This window comes from Salvelinus sp. IW2-2015, linkage group LG4q.1:29, assembly GCF_002910315.2.
Source record: "Salvelinus sp. IW2-2015 linkage group LG4q.1:29, ASM291031v2, whole genome shotgun sequence".
NCBI classification, from domain to species: Eukaryota; Metazoa; Chordata; class Actinopteri; order Salmoniformes; family Salmonidae; genus Salvelinus; species Salvelinus sp. IW2-2015.
This window is the reverse complement of record NC_036842.1, coordinates 55,631,654-55,641,267: the sequence shown is the minus strand read 5'-3', so window position 1 is coordinate 55,641,267 and position 9,614 is coordinate 55,631,654. Positions and strand designations below refer to the sequence as shown.

General features: G+C 41.6%; 1 pseudogene; it reads right to left on the bottom strand.

Annotated features, from left to right (window-relative positions):
• Positions 1 to 477: 477 nt before the first annotated feature.
• Positions 478 to 9,222, bottom strand: LOC111962182 (synaptotagmin-1-like; annotated as a pseudogene).
• Positions 9,223 to 9,614: the final 392 nt, after the last annotated feature.

Below are 9,614 nucleotides of genomic sequence, written 5' to 3'. Positions count from 1 at the left end.
ATTRCAAAATGTGTTGCAATATTATTGTATTGAGGATATGTCTGACAACATGCCCTCAAATGATAAAATAAATGTATTTACTTCTGTCATACCATTTAATGTGTTACACCAGACCACCTGTGAGAGCTGTAARCAATATCCCAGTAAAACCAGCTCCTTATTAGGAGGTTTTAAGGAACCTGTGTACTGTAGGTGCTGATGACACTGAGACAAAGCGTGTATAAACATTATAAACCATCTCTGGCTGAGACTCCAAGCCCTTGATCTGTTGTTTTCTTCCCTGTTAATGAGGTATCATAAGGTCCTATAGGCTGACACTGCTGTGGCTCCCTGATTTCCCACTGTCCCAACCCTGTGCCACTTGGGAGACAGGAGGCTGCTGAACTCAGGTTAATTGAGCCACGGTAAGCCACGTGATATTTTCACATGAAATTCAATCAGACACAGTCAATTAGACGCTTGCGGAAATGAGAAGCCATACAYGGATTTATTGCATATTTCCATTAATTACAAGTATTAGAGTATTTCCATATAGGGGCAGTGTTTGTTGAATAACTTGAGGCAGACACTATGACATTTGTTCTACAATTGAGTCAAATATACTGAACAAAAATATAAATGCAACATGTAAAGTATTTGTCCGTTGTTTCATGATCTGAAATAAAAGATCCCAGAAAATGTTCCATATGCACAAAAAGCTTATTTCTCTCAAATTTTGTGCACAAATTTGTTTACATCCCTGTTGGTGATAATTTCTCCTTTGCCAAGATAATCCATCTACCTGACAAGTGTGGCATATCAAGAAGCTGATTAAACAGCTGCACCTTGTGCTGGGGACAATAAAAGGCCATTCTAGAATGTGCAGTTTTGTCACACAACACAATGCCACAAAATTTGAGGGAGTGTGCAATTGCCATGCTGACTGCAGGAATGTCCACCAGAGTTGTTGCCAGTGAATTTTATGTAAATTGCTCTACCATAATTCGCCTCCAACGTTGTTTTCAAAAATTTGGCAGTACATTCAACTGGCCTCACAACCGCAGACCACGTGTAACGCACCAGCCCAGGACCTCCACATTCGGCTTCTTTACCTGCGGGATCATCTGAGACCAGCCACCAGGACAGCTGATGAATAATTAAGCCCTTTTGTGTGGAAAAACTCAATCTGATTGGCTGGGCCTGACTTCCCAGTGTGTGTGCCTGGCTCCCAAGTTGGTGGGCCTACAGTATGCTCTCCCAGGCCATGGAGTATTTTTGTATGCTGGTCATACTGTCTGTGCAGCATTCAAGTTTGACTGTAATGCTATATTCAACTTGAGTGTAAAAMCAATAAACAATGGGCTACATGGAAAATAGTTAGATTATTTTCCTATTCTTAACTGGACCTATCACGTATGTATTTCATAAAATGTCTATAAAAATTGCAACTATTTAAATCCGGATGTCCAGCATACATATTGGAATATTTTATCAGTGTTTTAAAAGTGGTAGAGCCTCCAAGCTGCTATTAGCTTAGTGAAGTAGAGGRCGGAAGTTGGTTATTTCTAGCCTCTTCCCACAGTCGCTGGAGTGCCATGAGTCTGGCARGCAAGTCTAAGTTTTCTCAAAAGTTCTTATTAATGAAGGGGATCCTGACTGAGTGTTTGAGTTCGAGGATGGAGTCCACCTGTTCACTGGAAAACAGGTTGTGCCACTGGGCCACAGGCTTACGGGGGTTGGACAGCATGTCTTCCCAGTGCCTCTGCTGGTTCCCTGTAGCATCACAACCCAGGAAGATCTTCCCAATAGCATCGTTCCTGCTAAACTTGTCATGGTCCCACACGGAGATCACCAGCTGAAGCCTCTGGAGGGAGCAACAGCAGACAACAGTCACTGCAAAATGTACTACAGAGGTCCCATCACCTTTTTGTTTAAAGGGGCAATCTGCAGTACAAACAATATTGGTTTTGGTAAACAGCTGAGGAATGGGGTTGAAAATATATAACCACTCTCAAATGTATAGACAGAGCTATGGATGCACGGACTGACCATCCATTATATCAAAATGATAGTTTAACCGTGCTTTGATGCTATACAGTGTTTGTTTACAATGAAATCGTTTACAAATTGTGGAGTAAAACAAGCTTATACACTGTGTACAAAACATTAGGAACACCTGGTCTTTCCATGACATATACTGACCAGRTGAATCCAGGTTTAAGTGTGGAAAGAAGTGCAACGCTGCTAGTTTTTTWAAAACAGTTTCACGTGTGTATCAAGAATGGTCCACTACCCAAAGGACATCCAGCCAACTTGACACAAGTGTGGGAAGCATTGGAGTAAACATGTGCCAGCATCCCTATGGAACGCTTTCGACACCTTATAGAGTCCATGCCCCCGATGAATTGAGGCTGTTCTGAGGGGAAAAGGGGGTGAAACTCAATACTCATATTTTGTTTGCTCAGTGTATTTTGGGTTCTGATGGGGTACAACAGTTGAACTCAGCTCATGAGGCATKTTTAAGTTATATTCTTTAAAAATGTATTTGTTTATATCACACTGTAAAGGGGTTGCTGTTAATTTGACAGTAATTTACAGGCAGCTCAGTGGCAAGTAAAATTATATATTTCATATTACAGTACACCTACTCTACTATAAATACGKTATCAAACCAAGTACTGTGATAGACACACGGTACAATACCRTAAAGTTGACTGTACTTTACTGTAGAAAAAAGTACATGTTACCGTAATCTGAAGGAATGAATGGATGAATGAAATTCATTGAGGGGAGGGGTTTGTATTTCACAGTATTTTACTGTAATTGTAAGGGATTGGTACAAGCAGGTTGGCTGCTAGGTAAAGTGTTAAACATTACAGCATATTAATGAATATTTTGKGTTTTATATCACTTGCACTTTGGTTTGACATTCAATATCCCTATGGGCAAGTTAKGGACCACTGTTGATGGGAGGACTGTTCATAATAATGGCTGGAATGGAGTGAAKGGAATGGTATCAAACACATGGAAACCATGTGTTTGATGAGTTCGATACCATTCCATTGACTCCATTCCAGCCATTATTATGAGCCCGTCCTCCCCAATTAAGGTACCACCAACCTCCTGTGTTAGGGACGATCAGTCAACTACACAATGTACAGGGGACAATATTTTAAAATGTCAAATGCTCCAAATTTCAATGACTTAAAAACYTCAAACCAATTATAAACTGTAGAAATTCATATACAAATATTGAAAGCATTTAATGAGACAACTAAAAGATGTGCAACATGAAAATATTGTCCTATTTACATTGTGTAGTTCATTGACGGTCCCTAACTATCCCCACAGATCGGCAATCCAAAGTCAAACCAATTTTGCCACAGGTCGCACACCARCCGGCTAAAGAARTTGGCTAGCTTGCTAGCTAGTCCAGGCTACTTCCAAACACARGACCTGGTTAAACTGTTTCAAGTTATCTAGAAATGTGAGTGACTGTAACTGTGTACTGTTTTGCAGAGTGAAAGAACAAACGCTTCTCACRAGATACCCACATCAGAGATACACATATCAAAGCACTCCTCCAAGACACAAATCTCATTCTCAGTCAAATTAGATAATGAGGAGAATTGAAACCGAGGCTAAAACAGAAAGTTCAGCCCCCCTTCAAGGTTTAAGACTTGCTGCTACTCCAATCTGACCCCTATACATGTTAAATTGATGGGGCACTATAACCACTTATGAGTTGAATTGGTATAACATTATCACTCATGGGTGCAAGAGGTTMGCCTCTTACAAGGCAGAACTCAAAATATAATAATGAGCCAGAAACAGCAATACCATGCACCCACTAGTGGTCAAAAGGTTTTTGACGCTCCACAGGTACAGTACAGTACTGTATTCTATGGGRTGGAATGGAATTCCATTCTAAATACAGCAATTATGTCCCCGCCTACAACATTTTCCCACAATGCACCATCATTTACAGTATGCTTCAGTAAAACGTTTGAGTATTTAACTGTTGATAATACCATAAATTACCATATAAATTACAGTTTCGTTAAATATAACTTACAGTTTCAAACAGTGCATTCTTTAAAAAGAGTAAAAATGGATGTACAAATCGCAGAGTGACGATTGAAATTATTTTAGCCAAAATATAACAATGGATTGTAAAGGGATGGCCTCTTTTCTGGAGCTCCATAACATGCAGGCAGCTGAGCTTGAAACTGTCTGGAGAGCATCTTAGCCATATTCTGAGATACGATCATACTTACTTGAATTTGTTCAAATGACACCACAAATGTAAAAGATTCGTTGAAGTAGGGATTTAGTGTGCACTTTTTAACAGATGTCTTCTTTCTCTTCCACTTCTTCTTGTCCAGAGCTAGCTGCACTTTCACATAGGGATCTACAGTGTACATGAATGACAGTAGAATGTAGTTTGAGCATCCAGTATTATTTGTAATAATCGAAACTGGCCACAATAATCCTGTAGTATTATTTGTAATATTMATAATTTTGCCTGGAATCCTGACCTGTTTTATAACAGTCCACTCCTTGTTACTCCATGTCATATGTTTGGCATATGACGCTTAGTACAAGGAGTGGAATTTCAGCACAAAACCGGTCTGGATTCCAGGCTAATCATAACTAGCCTCTTCACAAAWACAACCATTCAGTCTTCCTCTCAGAGAGCCAGGGCTTGGACCTACCTGATGAGCCCCTTAAATCCATATTCTTTAGGTTCTTGACTTCCAGGATGACAACAGTCAGTTTGCTGGTGGTCGGGACGTAACGCAATGAGAAGCAGATCTCTCCCAGAATGATRTCCTGTAATCACAGAAGGTAACCAGAAACGACATGAACAACCAGGTGGAAATACAGTATGTAGGCCAATATTATCTCAAGGAAAATTAGGTAGGGGTAGACTAAAGAGGTAGACTACAAGTACACATTTTGCTTCCTGTCCTTGTATCAGCATTATGACAGGTCCAAAAATCAAGTCACATCCTAACCTCAGACTTGGAGGGTTCACTAAGGTTTTTCCACTCCTCGATCACATGATTCCAGTCGATGGTTCCGAGCTGCAGCCTCAGCTCCCCGATGATGTCATGTTTGGAGAACCTATCGAAGTCGAACACCTTCATGACTATGGTGGACTCATTGAGCTCAGCTTTGTCAATCTGGACACAAGACAGTCAGATGAGATTGAAGAGTGGGGYAGAGACACAGACTCACTAACACTGTGTATGAAACAATAGACTGGCTAAAAAGCTCTTAAACATATAAAACATACAATAGGAATATCAATCTAATACCTCAAATGTGAAGTGTTCATTGAAAACGGGGTTAAGGGTTTTCCTGTAGACCTTAGTCTCGAATGTCTTTGACTTGTTGGGGGTGATGTAGACTTTAACATAGGGGTCAGAGGTGCCTCCCAGGTCCATAGCTGGCAGTGCTACAGCCTGTTTAATCCCCACTGTCAGCTGCAGGGGATGAGAGACGGTAGGAGAGTCAARGACAGTAGGGGAAGATAAAGGGCCACACACACACATGCAAGACCACTGTAATTCCAACTGTTGTATGGTATAAAAATAAAGACACACTGAAGTATACTTAAATGACATTTTGAAAAATCAGACATTTTGCTCTTGTAATGTGTAATAATTCATACAATATACTGTATATAAAAAAGTATGTGGAAACCCCTTGAAATTAGTGGATTTGGTTATTTCAGYCACACTCGTTGCTGACAGGTGTATAAAATCTAACACACAGCTATGCAATCTCCATAGACAAACATTGGCAGTAAAATGGCCTTATTGTAGAGCTCAGTGACTTTCAACATGGCACTGTCATAGGATGCTACCTTTCCAACAAGCCAGTTCGTCAAATTTCTGCCCTGCTACTGCTGCCCCGGTCAACTGTAACTGCTGTTATTGTGAAGTGGAAACCTCTAGGAGCAACAACGGGTCAGCCGTTGAAGTGGTAGGCCACACAAGCTCATAGAATGGGACCGCTGAGTGCTGAAGTGCGTAACGCGTAAAAATCGCCTGTCCTCGGTTGCAACACTGACTACCGACTTCCAAACTGCCTCTGGAAGCAATGTCAGCACATGAACTGTTCATCGAGAGCTTCATGAAATGGGTTTCCATGGCCAAGAAGCCGCACACAAGGCTAAGATCACGATACGCAATGCCAAGCGTTGGCTGAAGTGGTGTAAAGCTCGCCGCYATTTGACTCTGGAGCAGTGGAAGCGCGTTCTCTGCGAGCCAGGCCTAATCTCCCAACATCAGTGACTGACCTCACTAATGCGCTTGTGGCTGAATGGAAGCAAGTTCCCGCAGCAATGTTCCAACATCTACTGGAAAGCCTTCCCAGAAGAGCAAAGGCTGTTATAGCAGAAAAGTGGGGACTAAGTCCAAATTATTGGCCATGATTTTGGAATGAGATGTTGGCTTGTGGTGGCTACGGTGTTTTGAGAAAGTTACAAGTTCAAAAGACTAACTAACCTCTTGTGCCTTGTATTCCAGAGAGTAGAGTAGTCTTCCACGGTTTTTAGCTGAGCCGTAGTTTGCATCATCCGAGGCAGGTTGGACCTGCCCATCAAGAACACTGTCATAGCTCAAACCAGCCAATCACATTCATCGGTTACACAATCAATCCCTCAAGCAGTGGCCCATCCTAACATACAGTGCCAGTCAAAAGTTTGGATACACCTACGCATTCAAGGGTTTTTCTTTATTTGTCCTGTTTCCTACATTGTAGAAGAAAAGTGAAGACATCAAAACTATGAAATAACACATAGGGAATAATGTAGTAAGTAATATCATGTAGTAAAAAAAAGTGTTAAACAAATCAAAATATATTTTATATTTGACATTCTTCAAAGTAACCACCCTTTGCCTYGATGACAGCTTAGCACACTCTTGGCATTCTCTCAACCAGCTTCATGAGGTAGTTACCTGGAATGCATTTCAATTAACAGGCGTGCCTTTTTAAAGGGAATTTGTGGAATTTCTTTCCTTTTTAATGCATTTGAGCCAATCAGTTGTGTTGTGACAAGGTAAGGGTGGTATACAGAAGATAGCCCTATTTGGTAAAAGACCAAGTCCATATTATGGCAAGAGCAGCTCAAATAAGCAAAGAGAAACGACAGTCTATCATTACTTTATGACATGAAAGTCAGTCGCAAAGACCGTCAAGCGCTATGATGAAACTGGCTCTCATGAGGACCGCCACAGGAAAGGAAGWCCCAGAGTTACCTCTGCTGCAGAGGATAAGTTCATTATAATCAACTCCACCTCAGATTGCAGCCCAAATAAATACTTCACAGAGTTCAAGTAACATTCGCATCTCAACATCAACTGTTCAAAGGAGACTGAGTGAATCAGGCCTTCATGATCGAATTGCTGAAAAGGAAMCACTACTAAAGGACACCAATAAGAAGAAGAGACTTGCTTAGGCCAATAAACACGAGCAATGGACATTAGACCGGTGGAAATCTGTCCTTTGGTCTGATAAATCTAAATTTGAGATTTTTGGATAATGTCCGCAAGTGTGGTTCCCACCGTGAAGCATGGAGGAGGAGGTGTGATAGTGTGGGGGTGCTTTGCTGGTGACACTGTCTGTGATTTATTTAGAATTCAAGGCACATTTAACCAGCGTGGCTGGCTACCACAGCATTCTGCAGCGATACACCATCCCATCTGGTTTGCGCTTAGTGGGACTATCGTTTGTTTTCAACAGGACAATGACCTAAAACACACATCCAGGCTGTGTAAGGGCTATTTGACCAAGAAGGAGAGTGACGGTGTAGCATCAGATGACCTTTGTCTCCACAATCACCCAACATCAACCCAATTGCTTTAGGATGAGTTGAACCGCAGAGTGAAGGAAAAGCAGCTAACAAGTGCTCAGCATATGTGGGAACTCCTTCAAGACTGTTGAAAAAGCATTCCTCATGAAGCTGTTTGAGAGAATGCCAAGAGTGTGCAAAGCTGTCATCAAGGCAAAGGGTGGATACTTTGAGGAATCTAAAATCTAAAATCTATTTTGATTTGTTTAATACTTTTTTGGATACTACATGATTCCATATGTGTTATTTCATAGTTTTGATGTCTTCACTATTATTCTACAATGTAGAAAATAGTGAAAAGAATAATGAGAAACTCTTGAATGAGTAGGTGTGTCCAAACTTTTGACTGGGACTGTACATAAGGAGCTAAGGCTACACCTCTACTTTACTCCCCCACAACGGCGACCAATCCAAGCAAGAAGAAATGGATAGAATGGAGCGGATGCTCTGAGTTATCCCAAGAAGACCAAGCTAGTACTACTACTACTACCTTTACTTACTAGCGATGTAGTCGTGGAACCAGTCGCCCCTTGTAGATTGATCTGATGGTCCGGCTTGTTCTTTCTCTTTTTCTTGCTCTTGCAGCAGTATTTCTCAAAGACCCAAATAATACACACCAAAAACAGCAAGACGATGACGGCAAAGATGGTGTAAATGGCCCATCTTGGCACTGCGTGAGATAGAAAAAGACAGCAGTTTGTCTCATTATGACACACTTCTGAAGCATGAGGCAAGAGCACAGCCAGCAAGATTAAGGAGAGATAAACTTGTAACAAGTTGAAATGGAGAGCTATTTGAAAACATTTGCCTTGCATTTATTTGACAGCAGCAGCCCCTAGCTGCCGAGTCCTGAGAGTCAGTGTAGTCAAGTAGTCTCACACATCTGAATCATGCAGCAAAGAGCACAGCCAGCAGGATATATTAACATATATAACAAGTGAAAATTGAGAGCTAAAAAATGTGCGCTTGAAGTGGAATTTGGAATTAGATATGTCACATAGAAACAGGTGCCCAGGCAGGCAGGCTGCTCTACTCGGCTATGTCTGTTGAAAGTGGGACAGATGGGGGGCAGCGTAGGGGTGCCCACTCATGAGAGAGTGTGTGTGGGGGGGGTGTCAGCAAGAAGAGAGGGGGTGGAAAGATAGATGGAGGGGAGATGTGGTGGGGTGGGGGAGTGGTGGAAGAGGTGTGGGCAGTTAGGTGGTTACTTACAGTGAATCTTGTGCAGCAGATGGTCTATAAACCGAAGCGGCGTTAGTGGGGCTGGCAGTAGTTTTGTTATTAAGTAGTAGTAGTAGGGGTTATTTTGCCGTTTGCTAATGGGGTTTTAGGAAACATGGTATATGTACAGGTGAATAGCTGAGACCTAGAATCAAGAGGAAACAGCAAAAACAGGCTATGAGGAAAAGCAATTTGGGTAATTCATAGCTCAGGTTGTTACTCTGTCTGCTGACGGCAACTGCTACTTTAACACAGCTACCGTACTGTTGCTCCACAGCAGCCTCTTCTGGTTACATAAAGCACTAATCATTTTCATAGCTTTGATGTTGAAACTATTTTCAAACTCAAGTTATGCCCCCACCCATTCTTTCTTAACATCCATTCTTTAAAAACATTGTGCCTCTGCTTGCAAAAACGTGGTTGCCGTGACAGAGCGGATACTTAGCCATAACCATTGTTAAACAACTGCAGAGTTGAGTGCTGACAGCTCCACACAGGCAGTAGCTCATTAAAAGAGGGTGTGCTGCACACCCTGATAACATTATTTGAGACA